General features: G+C 41.7%; 1 protein-coding gene across 4 annotated transcripts in view; it reads right to left on the reverse strand.

Annotated features, from left to right (window-relative positions):
• The window catches only part of USP22 (ubiquitin specific peptidase 22), a 202,453-nt gene that overhangs the window by 90,940 nt on the left and 94,835 nt on the right, over positions 1-16,678 (reverse strand). The window lies entirely within an intron of this gene.

Here is a 16,678-nt window from a genome sequence, read left to right on the forward strand (position 1 = left end):
AACTTGAAATATTCTGAACAGCTCTGCAGAAGGACTTCAGAAAAATTGAGGAACCACTTACTGCACCTCACATACTTCAGAAGGGACCATCTCAAACAAGAAATCATTCATTTCCCACACTGGGAAAAAAAATATCAGGAAACTTACTTGGAAATCTTGCAAGAAACCCAAAGCAGCTATAAAAAAAAACAAACCCTGATGACAGCCATCCAACACAAAAACAAACAGTGAACGCAGCTACAATAACTACACAACCACCTCCAAGAGAAACCAGGGGACCAGGACCCATCACATGGACACTACATGACACCGCAACATCAATTTATCAAGACAACCCCTAACCAGAGCAGAATTATCTGTATTCTCCAAGGGAATGAACTTCCACCCCACCACAGAACCCGATACCATACTAACATGTGGAGAACTAAAATAATTCTTCCGCTAACTCTGACTCAAAGAATTCTTTCACAGCAAAGACAGCACCACCACCAACAATTACCATGTCCAAACTGACAGTCGTAAGAAAAAATAATCATCAGACTGGACACCCCATAGGAGATGAAACCACACTCCTGATCATTATATTGATTGCTTCCGGGGGAAAAAAACTGACTGTGAAATCCTTAACACACATCACATCCAACACAATCTCTCCACCATCTAGAGAACAATTATACAGTCCCTGAAATCGAACCACCAAATGGTGACCAAACCAGTGGATAAAGGAGGTGCCATCGTAGTCTTCAGCCATGACGACTACATTAAATGAGACCAATTGACAACTCTCCAACACCACCTACTACAAAGAACTCAAAAGACTCCCACACCACAATTTACCCAGGAATTTAAGGATATCATCAAATCCTTCTCCAAACATCTCCAAGAAAAACTCTACAACCTCATCCCCAAAGAACCTATCCCATGGAACTTCTACATGCCTGCCAAGATACACAAACAAAAAAACCTCAGTCAGACCCATTGTGTCTGGCCATGGCAGTCTTACTGAAGGAATATTGGGACTCATTTAAACCATCCTCAAATTACTCACCACACAAAGGGCCAGCTTCCTCCAGGACACAACCAGCTTCTCCAGAACCTCCACAACATTAACTACCTCCCTCAGAACACTATCCTTGCACCTCCCTATACACCAACATGCCTCACAATGACAGCATTGCTGCCTGCCTCAAACTATTTACAAGAGAATGGACAACACTCAGATATTAACACCAAACACACTGACAAACTCATCCATTCCATCCTCACCCATAAAAACTTTATATTAAATAACAAACACCTTGTCCAAACCATGAGAAGAGCCAAAGGTATTAAGATGGGTCCCCAATCTGCCAACCTCTTCATGGGCCATCTTGAAGAAGAATTTCTGCACATATGCATCACAAAACCAATTATATACCTGAGGTACATAGATTACATTTTCATCCATTGGACAGACAATCTAAACTTCCTCATGGATTTCCACCACAACTTCAACAACCACCACCCATCCATTAAACTCTTTCATAACCACTAAAACCCAAATTGTCAATAAGAGGTGTCAAACAAATATATTAATTAAATATTAAAAATCGATCTCAAGTTCTCAAGTAGCATTTTTAAAATGTTTTGCCTACCTGTAAATCTTAGTGACTACTGATGACTTTGTCTGTTTGCATGTGTACAGTGAAATTGATGCTTACCAATTAAAAAATCTAATCCTTCCAAGCCTATGCACACTGAATGAAGTGGCTGAACTCTATTGAGTTTTTATCCTCCACATTCTAGGATTGTCCCATGCACTGGTCACCATCCAACCTGTGCAGAGGTCCCAAATCTGCTCAGTTATGCCCCTGTAAATATCAGACTCAGTCTATTAGTTTCAGCAGAGCTACTTCAATTTACCATGGGGTAATTGCAAACAAGATACCAACAACCATCTAATTCACTATACATCATTCAACCTAGGCATTGAATGAGGCAGCAGTTCCTGTGGAAATAATAGTATATGATTATGAATATATTCTAATTCACCACAAGGGAGAAGAGATGCACGGGCATCCTAAATTCTGATATTTGTTGCTTTGGGGCGTGGGGGGAGACCTAGGGTACCCCTTACTTCCTCCATCTCAATTTTTTAATAAATCCTCAAACAGCTTATTTCTATTTTAAGTACTTTTATGTATTGCCTTCCTCTGTGTTTTTAGGCACTTTTGGGCCTAATAGCTATTATGAGCCTGTCTACACTACAGCAGTCCAGAGATCTAGGCTAAGAATCAAGAAAACACTTAAGCACTCATTGAAATCAATCATTTAAGTATAGGCTGAGATGATTTCATAACTAGGGCCACAATTCACCAATGCGTGCCATAAACTGGACCTTAACTACGTTCTACGATCAGGTTAAACTTTGAGTATCTCTGGGTATGGAATACAGTTAAGGGCCTGTCTGCACCACAGTGGCTCTGAACTCTTGTAATTATCACATAGACAGGCCTCGTAGTGCTTCTTGATTTGGGGGATACAACCGCTTCTCTGGACAGATCTTGTCACTTTGATTACAAATAAAAGATTTAATGTTAAATGGCCAGTTTGGGTTTTGAATACTTAGACTGGGGTTGAGTATTGCTTGGGAAAAAGATGCTTATTTCAGTTCACTTCTGATAGGCACATGCATTTCAAATAGGATGAACATGACAGTAATATAATTTTTTGGGGGGGCGGGGGGGGGAATTAGTCATCTGCTTAACTTGGCCCTTTAATTTCCAATGCAGCAGCATGAACTGTTCTCTCCCCCCCCCCCCTTTTTTTTTTTTTTAAAAAGGGCACAGCAATGGCCACTGGCCAGCTGACAGACAGCAGCAAAACAAAATTTTCTTCCCTCAGCTACAAAGACTTTGATCCCATAGTCTAATAAAACACCACTTTGAAATGACATTTTCTCAGAGAAAAAAGAAGAGTGCAACTTCTTAGATCGCCTTGTGAAAGAAATAATAGTTCAAAACTGTGGCTATGCGTCACTGGTTAATGACACCATATTTTGGACAATGAATTTAATGCCATAAAAGCTAAGCTGCTTCAAAGGATTATTTCAGTATAGAACTGTAAGAACGGTTACTGTTCTAGAAGACTTCAAAACAGGCTCGACAAATATTTTATTCTGGACTAAAGGAATAAGCTACAAAAGATGTAAAGGCTTTTGAAACCAAGCCCATTAATATACTCCATTGCCTCGCAAGGGAGTACATTAAGGCCTGATTTTCAATGAGCTGGTTGCACCATTACATAAGATGAACACATACCCATGTTCTGCTTGCAGTTACCATGAATGGGTGTGCAAATCGAGGGATTTGTGCACACATGTAATCATAAAGTAGCTACTCAGGTTGCCCCCTTTCTAAATGTTGGTAACTGGACCACCGAGGCCTCACCCCCTTTCGCCCCTCCCAAGGCCCACCCCCGTCATCCTTCATCACTACATAATGCCTCAAATAAATGTGGTAAGTTCATTTTTGTCACTCTTTTCTCTCTGAGAATGTCATTTCAAAGTGATGTTTTAACTAATTTGTACTTTTGGTACTTGTATTAATTTTAGGGCTGTCAAACTCAAAAAAATTAATCGTGATTAATCGCACTTATAACAATAGAATACCAACTGAAATTTATTAAATATTTTTGGATGTTTGTCTACATTTTCAATATTGATTTCAGTTACAACACAGAATACAAAGTGTACAGTGCTCACTTTATATTTATTTTTTATTACAAATATTTATAATATAAAGTGAGCACTGTGCACTTTGTATTCTGTTGTAACTGAAATTAATATATTTGAAAATGTAGTATACATCCAAAAATATTTAAAATAAATGGTATTCTATTGTTGTTTAACAGCATGATTAATCGCTTGCCAGCCCTAATTAATTTCTAAGATTACATATACTTGTTGCTATATAAACATTTATAAAACACAAAACAAAAAGTAATTTGTTCCTCATTTGAACTTAAATTACCACGCCACTATACATGAATCCAAGTTACTGGGTTGGCATTTTGAGAGGGGGCTAAAAACTCGGGGAAAGGCTTTCATTCACAGGGCAGTAAGAATATACTAGTACTGATTGTAAGTAAGCCTGTCTCCGAAAGATGCTTTAAAATGTGAGTTATTTTGAGGCACCGTGGTCTCTTGAAAGGCTTTAAATAATTTATTATATTCCAGAAGAGTTAGCTCCTGACTGATAGCTCTTCTGACCTAATTTAAAATGTAATTTTATGTATGTTCATAATATATACATACACGCTACATGCACGGTGTATTCTACGGGGAGCTTGTAGAAACCCCCATAACACGCCTATATTTAGGCTGCCTAACACTTTTCATTTTAAAATATTCTTGCTTTTTTTAAAAAAAAATTTAAAAAGGACCTCTAATAACTCCACTGTTTGCAGCACACTTTTGAAATTCAACAGAGAAAAGGCCTTTAGGCTAGAGAAGTACCTTTTCTTTATCCAAGGACATTTCACTCAGGTTTCAGCAAAATCGTTTTTAAAAAGTCACCATTTCCTTTATCTTGTTGTAGTCCTCATGAAAATTTTAGCAGAATGCCAAAATCATAGCTGTCAAGTTTTGTGCTGCTGCATATGTGACATTTTATGCAAGCTATTTAATGAGCTGTTTGCATATTTTATATAACCACACATTTAAGCTTATGGTCAACACAACCTGGCCCCAATAGCAATGGTAGGCTATTGAAGGCACAAAACATAGCAGCTGTGGCTGAGGTAGATGGGTGGGCAAGCTGTGGCTCTTATAGGGGAAAAAGACCTCCACTTAGGGCCGGGGAGCTATTCAGGTGGCTGGGAACAGGTGTTGGATGATGCTGGGAGGGGCAGTTGAATGGGCGCCTGGTGCAACTGGTTGCGGGGTGGGGGGGCGAGGGAGACAGACAACGCACCCTGGGGCTAGTATCAGCTTCTCACCTTATGTGAGTGGCAGAGTGCTGCTGCAAACACACCTAATCAGCTCCAATCAAGGGGGATAGATTGGGGCTGGCTGAAAAGCTTGTACTAAGTTTAGGGCTGTCAAACTCATGTGTGCTGGCAAATGGCAACACCTGTCAGCCTGATAGGCAGGAGCTATGAAGGCTGGGAAGGAGTCAGAAGGAGGGAGGCAGCCAGAGAGAGGTCAGTCAGTGAGGGAGGCCCAAGCCGGTTACCAATACAGCCTGTGGTAGGCGAGAAACCTGTAAGGATTGTATATAGTTAGACGCTGGTGGTGGGAAAACATTTAAAGAATAAAGGGCATGGGTGTTACACAGAACTGAAGTCTCCCTGGATTTATTTGGGAGGGCAACCAGCCCCAAAAGAAGAGGGGCCAGCCGTGCACCCCATGACTCATGGGGCTTGTCTGGGATCCTTTTGTGCCTGAGCTACAGTTTGGCAACCCGGAGATGAAGGGAGCCCTGCAATAGCTGACTCAGCAGCTGGAGGAGATGCAGAAGATGCTGCAGGCCTTCCAGCAACCCCACCAGAGGGAGATAAAGGCTCTACTTGCCTGGCAGGCCAAGGAGCAGAGGACTTTACAGGACTTTATTAAGGAGCAGGTGGGGGTGCAGAAACAACTCCTGCAGAAACTGGTGAGTTCCTCAGGGGGAGACGGCACCCACATTACAAGGCTGGGCCTTTGTAAAATGGGCCCCCAACAACCCTGATGCCTTCCTCTGCACCTTTGAGTGAGTGGCCATGGGTGCTGGATGGGACAGGGCAACCTGGGCCCTATGGCTAGCCTCATATCACACCTGCGAGACACAAGCTGCGTATATGGCCCTGACTGATGCACAAGCCAGGGAGTATGACACTGTGAAGGTGACTGTCCTAGGCCGGGTGTGGCTTTCATCTGATAAGTATAGACAGAAATTTAGGTCCGCCAGGTGGATGGGGGGCATGCGGCACCGGGCCTTCACCCAGAAATTGACAGACTGGGGCATGCAGTGGTTGCGTCCAGACATCCAAATGGTGGGGCAGATCATGGACCAGGTGATACTGGAACAGTTTGTGCAGGGCCTCCCAGAGTGTACGCGAGTCTGGGTCTGATGACACCAGCCAGCCACGGTACAGGCCGCAGTCAAGCTGATGGAGGAGTATACAGAAGCAGACTTCCCTCCAAGGGAAAGTTGGATACTTTGGGACCCAGACGAAGGGAAGAAACCCTCCCCCCACCCCAGGAAAGAGTGTGCAGAGAAGAGACAAAGAGAGCCCCTTGTCGCCCAGGACAGCTTGTATGCTGGTGTTGTGGGTGGCTGGGACATAAAAGCTGGGGTTTCCCAGTGATGGAATGTGGCGTAACTGAGTTCTGTGGCTGGACTGAGGTTGGGGGGGGGGGGTGAAAGAAGAGGTGAGTTTGGCCACCATCCCCATGAGGTTGGGGAGAGAGCCCCAGAGGCAGACACGGCCTTGGCCTGCTCACACGTGCAGTGGAGGTTGGTAAAGCCACACTGGCTTATCCCTGAAAAGAGGACAACATTCAAATGCATCCATGGGGATAGGGAGTATTGTCCCGTGCCCAGGTGCCCCTAGAGGTTTGGGGCAGGTTCACCTGGAAACGGGTGGGGGTAATAGAGGCATTACCCTACCTCGTAGTCCTAGGGATGGACTGGCCACCTGTCCCTAAAGGGAAGGAAGGCAGGGGGAAGAGACCCACTTGGAGAAAGAGGGGGAAGTAACCCAAAGCAGGGGAGGAGACCCCTACAGGGGTGGACCCCAGGGAGGGGGAGGACCCACGGCCCCAGGGAGAAGGGGATCTAGACCCTAGACAACATAACCAGAAAAGAGACTGCACAGGAGCAGAAGAAGGGGGACCAAAAGGAGTACCCTGCACTAGAATACACAGGGGAGGAGACCCCAGGTGCACAGGGGGAGTGGCCTAAGGAAGACCTGAAGGTAGGACCCCCAGACAGGGAGGACTGAACTTTGCTGGGCTGGGAACCAGAACTTAAGACACTCAGCAGCCCGGGTGAGGTCTGCCCCAGCCCTAGTCCCCCACCAGAGAGGAAAGGGGAACAGCTAGGATGACACATCTTAGGCTGTGACTGGTGTGAGGACCTCTGGGCTGCCACAGACTTCTGAGGCAGCCCATCCCCTTCCCAGTGTACCTTCTGTAGGTGGGGGATGAGTGAACCCCACAAGGATGGGCCCAGGGACCCCATGAGGTGGGCACAAGGGGCTTCCCCAGAATAACTTCCCAGGCAGAGGGAGGTGAGCTGAGCAAGGCCATGCCTGACAGGAGCTTAAGGGGAGGGAGGTTTGTGGCAGGGTGCTGATGCTGCTGCAAACACACCTAAGCAGCCCCTGCCACACCAGCCCCAATCAAGGGGGATAGATTGGGGCAGGCTGAAAAGCCTTATGTCTGCTGATTGGCAACAACTGCCAGCCTGATAGACAGGAGCTACAACAGCTGGGAAGGAGCCAGAAGGAGGGAGGCAGCCAGAGAGAGAGAGAGAGAGAGAGAGAGAAGTCAGGCAGGGAGGGAAGTGGAAGCCCTCTAGTTGGTTACTGACCCAGCCTGTGGTAGGCAAGAAAGCTGTAAGGATTGTATATAGTTGGACACTAGTGGTGGGAAAACGCTTAAAGAATAAAGGACACTGGTGCGGCACAGAGCTGAAGTCTCCCTGGATTTATTTAGGAGGGCACCCAGGCCCAGAAGAAGAGGGGCCAGCTGTGCACCCCGTGACAGGCTGCCTCTGCCTCCTCCTGAGTGATCATTCCCGGCTGGGATCCAGCAAGAGAAATGGCACCTGTCCACTTGTTCAGAGCCACAGCAGTTCCTGGTGGCCAAAAGGCACAACTGCAGACAAATGCCTGCAGCTTTCCCCACATCTTTGTCAACTGCGTAAGATTCAGTCTTCATTGCAGGAATGAGTTCCTGGGATACCAGATTGTGTTGCATAACTGTACAACACTTGGCAGTTTGCAAAATTACAACTGAACATGAATATTCTAAAGAGGTGGGCTGGCCACTACAGCATCATCAACACGCATTGCGCTGAGAACAATTTTAATTATGGCCCCTCATGCAGCCTCGTTATACAAACTTTAATTACATTGTTAAATAGTACTGTTTCCACTAGACCCCTGCCTTATTCAGTCCACAGGTTGGATGCACAAAGGGGCAGAATTAAAGTTGCACAGGCAACCAAAAACCTGCTATTTTCTAGTTCATGACTGCAAACTACAAAAGATCTACATTAAAAGAAAATGTATGTAACATGTAGACACACAACCAGTATATCCATTTTAAGAGACAGTTGTTTTGTAAACAATGAGAATGAAGCAAGACCTTTTTCTTTTGATTAAACCCTTTCAAGATCGAGCTGCCCCTCCAAACTTACAGCCCCCTCTACACACATCTTCATGGGCCCCAGCCTTACGTAAGCTTATTCTACTTGCTACTCTTATTAACACTCTCAACAAAAACCATGTAACTTGTTAAATAATGAATATGTTCTAATGTGACCTGATTTTCAACTCAGAAATCAAGTATGTTTGAAGTAGCATTTACTTTTTAAATGGACAGGCAATATTCAAGTGTTCCTTCTTCAACCTTTTTGCTAATGCACCATAGTCCTGACATCAGGCTTAACTCTTCAGCTATTGTCCAAGTCCTGAGCCTTTGTGTAGGCTGCCACTTGCACCAAAAATTACATTGTGGCACTTTGATATATAGAAATAGCCACAAAATAGTAAGCTGAAACCAGATTTATGTTCACATGTGATCACAGCCATGATCAGAAGGTAAAGAGTTAACCCATTATATTACTTATTACCCTCCCCGCTCTTCTTTTGATCTTTTATAAACTTTTCCACACCACTTTAAAATATAATTCTTCCCTCAAATCCATGGTTCTAGAATTCAAAACCTCTATCCCCCCAGACGGTTAATCAGAATGCAAAAGCAACAGAAAATTCCAATTATTGCTTGAGAGAGGTACTAAGACTTAGTTTGATATTTGGTATTTTCAGTACTGATCAAAGAGAGTGCTAACATTAATCTCTAAATTAATTTCAATGAAAACTCTCTCTTCCTCCCCCTGTTAGAGACATTGCTGGAAATCATCTTTTGTCAGTCCTCAGACTCAGGTGTAAGTTATTATGCATTTGCCTTTAGAAATGGAAGTGAAGAGAAAAATCTTTTGCGAAATGGGATAAAACAATGTTAAAGCCAAGAATTCTAAAAGCATTAGACTGCTACCATAAAACCCCCTTTTCATTCTTCATTTCCTTCCAAAATCTTCCTGAAATAACCATGTCCACAGAAGAAATCATTTTTCTTGAACAGCTGAATTTCAATAATTAGAGATCTACTCTATTAACTTTGATGGATTAATTTCTCAAATTCCTCAAAGAGCAAGGACAGGGTTCCGCTCCTTTTAACTATCTGACAACTCCTCAATTTTCCATGCACCATTTCTGGGGCTATCTTTGTGGTGCTACCCCAGCCACACAACCTCATGGCTATGCATTGTGTGTGTGTAAAAAAAAAAAAAAAAAAAAAAAAAAAAAAAAAAAAAAATTTACATCGGAAGATTCCCTATTTCATCATTAAATAGTGCTGAAATTGGTATCTTGCCTTCCACAGAAAAAAGGATAGTTAAAATACTGTCCTGAGGAACTTCAACTTCATAAGGAGGTAAGCAGTGGGTGCTCCTTATACAGCTTTTAAAGGTTGTGTATGGCACAAGTAATGCATTGACTAGTGAAAATATTAATCACATTATTATGCTATTAGTTTTCTCTATGCTAAATATAATGCAATGCAGAAAACGATAAAAGGCAGAATTTCTTTTGCTGTGCATAGTCTTATCTCTTGTTTATCTGTGTAGAAGCAACGGACATACTTTAATACATTCTAAGTACAGTATTATCAAATGAGGCATTAGATTGGCAGGCAAAAGTCAGAGTACAGGTATCGCTGTAGCCACTGGTCAGGACTTCATAATCCACTTCATAATGCCTGGGGAAACAGACAACAGATATAGTAAGGAATGCATTGTAAGAGTGCTAAGTTCCTGTGGGCTCCTAAAGACTGGAGGTGTACCCTATTTACAAAAACATCACTTTTCAGTGCTCAGATGGCTGTTGCAGCTGAAATCTACACAACTTCTTAGAACTGTGATTAAGTCTGCAATTCCTGCTAGTCTCCATGGAGACCAATGCTGGCTCAGAAAAAGTCACTAAGGCCTGGTCTACCCTTAAAATGTAGGTTGACATAGATAGGGAAACTCAGGGGTGTGAAAAATCCACACCTCTGAGCACCATAGTTATGCCAACCTAACCTCTGAGGTAGACAGAGCTAGGTCAGCACAAGAATGCTTCCATCAACCCAGCTACTGTGGACTGGGGACGTGGTGTTCTTACAGAGACAGATAACCTCATCTGCAGCAACAGAAGGGGTTTATCCGGGCACAGCTATGGCGCCACAACTATGCTGCCATAGTGCCTATGGCACAGACACGGCCTAAGTGCTTTAAAATAATTCCTGTTCATTTTGAAGTTAAGCATTTAGCCCATTTTTGCCAATCAGACACTTTTTCCCATGGAAACAGTAGCAGTAGGAACAGCCAAAAGTACGGCTATAAGCATATTTTTACATTGGATTTCATTTGTAATTGCAACACTAAACACTGAAAATTGCACTTTAAAAAAAAGCAGTCTTCAGAATTTAGAAGCCAACAAGCCTGTCGTGCCCTCTGAAATTTTAACGTGTTCAAATATCTTTACAAGTAAGATGTTTGTGTATGATTGTGCCTTTGTATGCAACAGAACCCTTAATGGGTTAAATTCAGCTCTCCCCCTTTTGCAGACAATCTATGTCCTCTGGGCAGTGGCCTACTGAAATTATCTTTTTGGTACTGGTCTCCTACTGTATAGCACCATTAGTTGCAATAACAGGTGATGAACAAGACAGTACCCTAAAAGCACCTTCTACATTTTGTGTCTAACAACACTAACAGAAGGTGTATTTAGTTATACTGGATGCCAACAACTTCAGCATTCTGCAACACAGACCTGAAAGATTTCGATTTCCAGAATAATCAGATAAATCAGCAGCAATTTGTTAGACACAGTGCCTTTTAAACAGTTTAATAATATTGCTCTTCTCAAACATTAGGATATTTTCAATATAAAAGATATTTACATGGTACCTATAAAATAAGCTTAAAAATTCAGGGAAGTAAGTTATTGATATCATTCATTTAGCACTGTAGTTCTGAATCTTTTGTACACAAGAGACTTGTACAAACCTTTATATACAGATTATTACAGCAATCTGCACTGCTGCCCTGAGGGTAGTTATCTAATCCTGGGCTCACCACAGACCTTAAAATTCTCTCAGATTAAACCTTGTACACCCTGACACAGACAGATATGCTTCTCCAGGCCAACAAGAGTGTCCTCAAGCACAATTCTATCCTCTCTACCTCCTCTTTTACCCTCCAAATCTGGCACCACCCTTGACTCAACCCTCTTTTCCTCTCTCATGGCAGTAAATAAGCCTGTCATCACTGTAGCACCATAGCCTAAAATGCTACCCGAAATGCCTTAACACACACACCATTACTGTAGAGTTATGTTGTTCTCCCCTCATTCTATTGCAACTCCCTTCTCTGGTGTTTTCCTATATCCCAGCTCTCAATGTTTCAGTTAACACTGAACTTCCTGCACATCTTCAAAGAGAATTACAACCACTTCAATCAACAAAAGACTAGCAGCATCAAATTAATCAGATACACATTTCCATATTGCCCTCATTTTAAAATTTTGTTTATAAATTTGATTGCCATTACAAAAATATAATATTTACAATCAGTGCCGTTGGAACAATTTTTACAGTGGGGTGTTGAAAGCCATTCAACAAAAAACTGTACACCCTGTATATGATGGAAACCACTTGAAGCCAGAGAGTACTACCGCACCCCCCAGTATCCCTAGTTCCAGCACCCCTATTTAAAATATTCTTGGGACTTCTAGAGCCTAAATTAATCTTCCTTACAACAGCTGCGTAAAAGAAGAAATGAGACAGCTGTGAATGATCCAGTATTTTAAACCAACTTTCTTCAGTAAGAAATAGTAAATCAATATGCTGATTTCTGAAGTAATCAGTACACAGAACTATTGGTCTTCAAAAGTTTCCTTGCCTTCCAGGAAGCAAAATGCAATTTGTTCCATGGGCAGGTAATAGTTTCCACATAGTATATAAGTAGAGAGAGTTGCTGTGGGTTCAGTGGTTTAGAGAATGGTTTTTACAAGGTCAAGAAACTGTTACATGCTTCCATGTTTTATTAATCTGCCTATCCCATTTTACCAAGAGGCACATCAGCATCTCAAGAAATACCTACGTGAAAAATAACTTCCATTACAAAACCAAGCTTGAGCCAGCTTTGGTTCTGAAAACAGTGAATGTATACACAATTTGACATAACAGAATGTTCTTTTTAAATAAAAGCATAAATATTTGATATTAAAATCGCATGTCATAAAATATGGTGACACACATAATTTATGTAAGATTTCCCAGGGGCATTACTTGTCAATGTGTGAAGGTTTTTATATACCTTTGCAGAGTCCTGTGCAATTGGCAATGTTCTAGCTTTTTTCACACTTTTGGTATAGTACATGAACTATTTTTATAGTTTTAATACGTTACATCATGCTGAACTATAAAAACATTTTCCTGGTTTCTAATAACATGGATCAATTTTTGATTATAAAATATTTCATTAAAAGTATTCTGCCTGCAAATAATAAGGGGTATGACACCTGGATATTATTGCTTTCTTTATTTTCAAAATAAATAAAGTTATTTTCTGTAAGGAAAGCTTAACAATGAAATAGTTTTTGTGCCATTTTTAATACACTGAACTATTCGTTCCTGTAGGAAAATTAGGGTTATGGACTAGTGGTACACAGCCACAGTAAAGGCCATTTATTTTGCTTTATTTTCCCCCCTTTAAAATACTTTTCCAGATTTGTAGAGGTTTTCTAATCCTTTCAAGATATTTGGTTGTTGCACAACATAGCAAGTTTCCTAAATAGGTTTGATATGCAAAACACTACTCAATTTGAATGAAATTATAACTATAGTATCTTATTTCCAGTTTAGTTTAATACTTTAAGTACGCTTACTAAACATAAAATTTAATGGAGGAAAAACAAATCCCCCTTGATCTCTAAGAATAAAATTTGCTATATAAAATCCTTAAATTCTATTTAATAAAAATATGTACTTAAATCTGTTAGGAAACGTTTATTAAAGACTCTGGGTAAATATGCCATTTTTCATAAATTTCTTCTCACAAAAGACAAGACTGACCCATCTCATGAAATCTGCTTTTATCTGTTAAATCAGAATTTTACTACTTATGTTTTGCATTTTTAAAGTAAACTGGAATGTTAATACCGAGATAAATCTAGGTATTTACCTAAGTATGTGAAATCTTACTTAGGTAATAAGTGGTTCTAACATTATGTCAAACAGTAAAGATAAACGTGAACATTCTTGTCTTGTTCCTCTTATCAAAGTAAATGGGGGAAAACATGACATTTCTCAACTGAGAAGTCCATGGTACTGTATAGAGTATGTGCTGCCATTGTTCAAATTCTGTATCAAATTCAAATTTGTCTTTCTAGCTTTTATAAGACGTACTTGTTTCATGATAATACTGGAGTAAATTTCCTATTCTATTAGCAAAGATTGTCGTTATAATTTGTGTCCATGTGAATTAGCAAAACGGGTCAATTGGAGTTGCAGCTAGCAAGGGATTTAAAGAGTAACAAGAAGGTGGTCAGGGAAAGTGTGGGACCCTTACTGAATGGGGGAGGCAACCTAGTGACAGATGATGTGGAAAAAGCTGAAGCATTCAATGCGTTTTTTGCCTCAGTCTTCACAGACCAGGTCAGCTCCCAGACTGCTGCATTGGACAGCACAGTTTGGGGAGGCGGTAAGCAGCCCTCAGTGGTGAAAGAACAGGTTAAGGACTATTTAGAAAAGCTGGACATGCACAATTCCATGGGTCTGGATCTAATGCATCCGAGGGTGCTGAGGGAGTTGGCTGATGCGATTGCAGAGCCATTGGCCATTATCTTTGAAAAGTCGTGGCAATCAGGGGAGGTCCCGGATGATTGGAAAAAGGCAAATATAGTGCCCATCTTTAAAAAAGGAAAGAAGGAGAATCTGGGGAACTGAAGACCAGTCAGTCTCACCTCAGTCCCTGGGGGGAAAAAAAATAAAAAATAAAAATCAAGAAATCCATTCTGAAGCACTTGGAGGAGAGAAAGGTGACCAGGAACAGTCAACACGGATTCAGCAAGGGCAAGTCATGCCTGACCAACCGGATTGCCTTCTATGATGAGATAACTGGCTCTGTGGATATGAGGAAAGCAGGGGACATGATATATCTTGACTTTAGTTTTTGATATGGTCTCCCACAGTATTCTTGCCAGCAAGTTTAAAAGTATGGATTGGATGAATGGACTACAAGTTAGATAGAATGGACTATAAGGTGGCTAGATCGTTTGGCTCAATGGGTAGTGATCAACAGCTCAATGTCTAGTTGGCAGACAGTATCAAGCGGCATGCCCCAGGGGTCAGTCCTGGGGCCAGTTTTGTTCAACAGCTGCATTAAAATCAGCAAGTTTGCGGATGACACTAAGCCGGGGGGGGGGGGGGGGGGGGAGGTAGATACGCTGGAGGGTAGGGATAGGGTCCAAAATGACCGAGACCAATTGGAGGATTAGGCCAAAAGAAATCTGATGAAGTTCAACGAGGACAAATGCAGAGTCCTGCACTTAGGATGGAAGAATCCCATGCACTGCGACAGGCAAGAAGGCTAACAGCATATTGGGCTGCATTAGTAGAAGCATTGCCAGCAGACTGAGGAAAGTGATTATTTCCCTCTATTTGGCACTGGTGAGGCCACATCTGGAGTACTGCGTCCAGTTTTGGGGGGCCCCCCACTACAGAAAGGATGTGGACAAATTGGAAAGAGAGTCCAGCAGAGGGCAACGAAAATTATTAGGGGGCTGGGGAACATGACTTACGAGGAGAGGCTCAGGGAACTGGGCTTATTTAGTCTGCAGAAGAGAAGAGTGAGGGGGGATTTGATAGCAGCCTTCAACTACCTGAAGAAGGTTTCCAAAGAGGATGGAGCTAGGCTGTTCTCAGTGGTGGCAGATGACAGAACAAGAAGCAATGGTCTCAAGTTGCAGTGGAGGAGGTCTAGGTTGGATATTAGGAAAAACTATGTCTCTAGGAGGGTGGTGAAACACTGGAATGGGTTACCTAGGGAGGTGGTGTAATCTCCATCCTTAGAGGTTTTTAAGGCCCAGCTTGACAAACCCCTGGCTGGGATGATTTAGTTGGTGTTGGTCCTGCTTTGAGCAGGGGGTTGGACAAGATGACTTCCTGAGGTCTCTTCCATTCCTAATCTTCTATGATTCAATAAAAGTATGCAGTTTATTAATTATTAGTAGTAGTATTACCATAGCACCCAGCAGTCCCATTCATGGACCAGGATCCTACTGTGGAAGTTGCTGTGTGACCAAAACAAAGAGTCCCTGCAAGAAGTTTGGCCCAATTTCTGAATTACTATTCTTGGTTCTTTTAGGGTTTGGGGGACTTAAAATCTCTGTCAACCCATACTTAAACTTTCTCTCAACTCTAAAGCACATTACCACACACGCACACACTCTCTCTCTTCTCCCACTCTCTCTCAAAGCATATGTTTGGCATTTTACAGTAACAAGGGAGATAAGGATGCAGAGGAAGAAAAATTATTTTTAAAACAAAATGTTTTGCTTTTATAAGTCACAGTTGGTTCTGTTGCTGGAGTGTTCAATACTTCATTGTTTGCTGGAGGGAAAGAGAAAAACATTCTGTCCTTTATAAAATAGTTTAAAAGTGGTTAGGTAGAGAAGAATGAATCTGATGTTTGCGGAGTGAAGGATCTTCCTTACTCTTGTAAATGTAGCTCATTCCTATTGAACTCAGGGGGTGTGATTCTGATATATGACCCTGATTTATGCTTTCCTTTTAAATTTTTGATAACTCTCACAGATTCCAGGATGTTTTGTTTATCGCAAAACATACAGACCCTTACAATATCTTATTTTTGTGCCCTCAGGTGATGGTCCTAATCAAAAAGGTCTTTCTAGCTTGATTCTTTCAGTTTTGGCTTTAAGAAAAGTAAGCCGCCCTTTTGTTTGTTTTTTAAAAGACTGACTTCAAAACTCTAGATGGTCAATTACTTATTGTCTGTCTGTGTCTTCCAGGTCTGCATATAGGTTTTTTTAACATTAATAACCCCATGGAGTTGCTCCAATCCACCCCAAGAACCCCACTCTAATCCTTTAGGAAGAGTTTCCTCAATTCTTCTCTGTCCCTTCACATCATCTCACCAGTACTGATGCTCAAGCCTTTATGCTGCATAGCTCATACCATCTGGAACAGCCATCAAGTGCCTGCCCCTCTGCCTTTTTATCTGATTTAGACGCTTAGCAAAAACTTTTCCTCCATTGCCTGTACATTTTAAATTTCCTTCCCCCTCAATTATTAACCCTATATAGTAATTTGCTATACAGCATGTTAAGGACATGAAATTAGTTATCTTGGAATACCATTTGTAAA

The sequence above is a fragment of the Natator depressus genome, chromosome 10, assembly GCF_965152275.1.
Source record: "Natator depressus isolate rNatDep1 chromosome 10, rNatDep2.hap1, whole genome shotgun sequence".
Taxonomy (NCBI): domain Eukaryota; kingdom Metazoa; phylum Chordata; order Testudines; family Cheloniidae; genus Natator; species Natator depressus.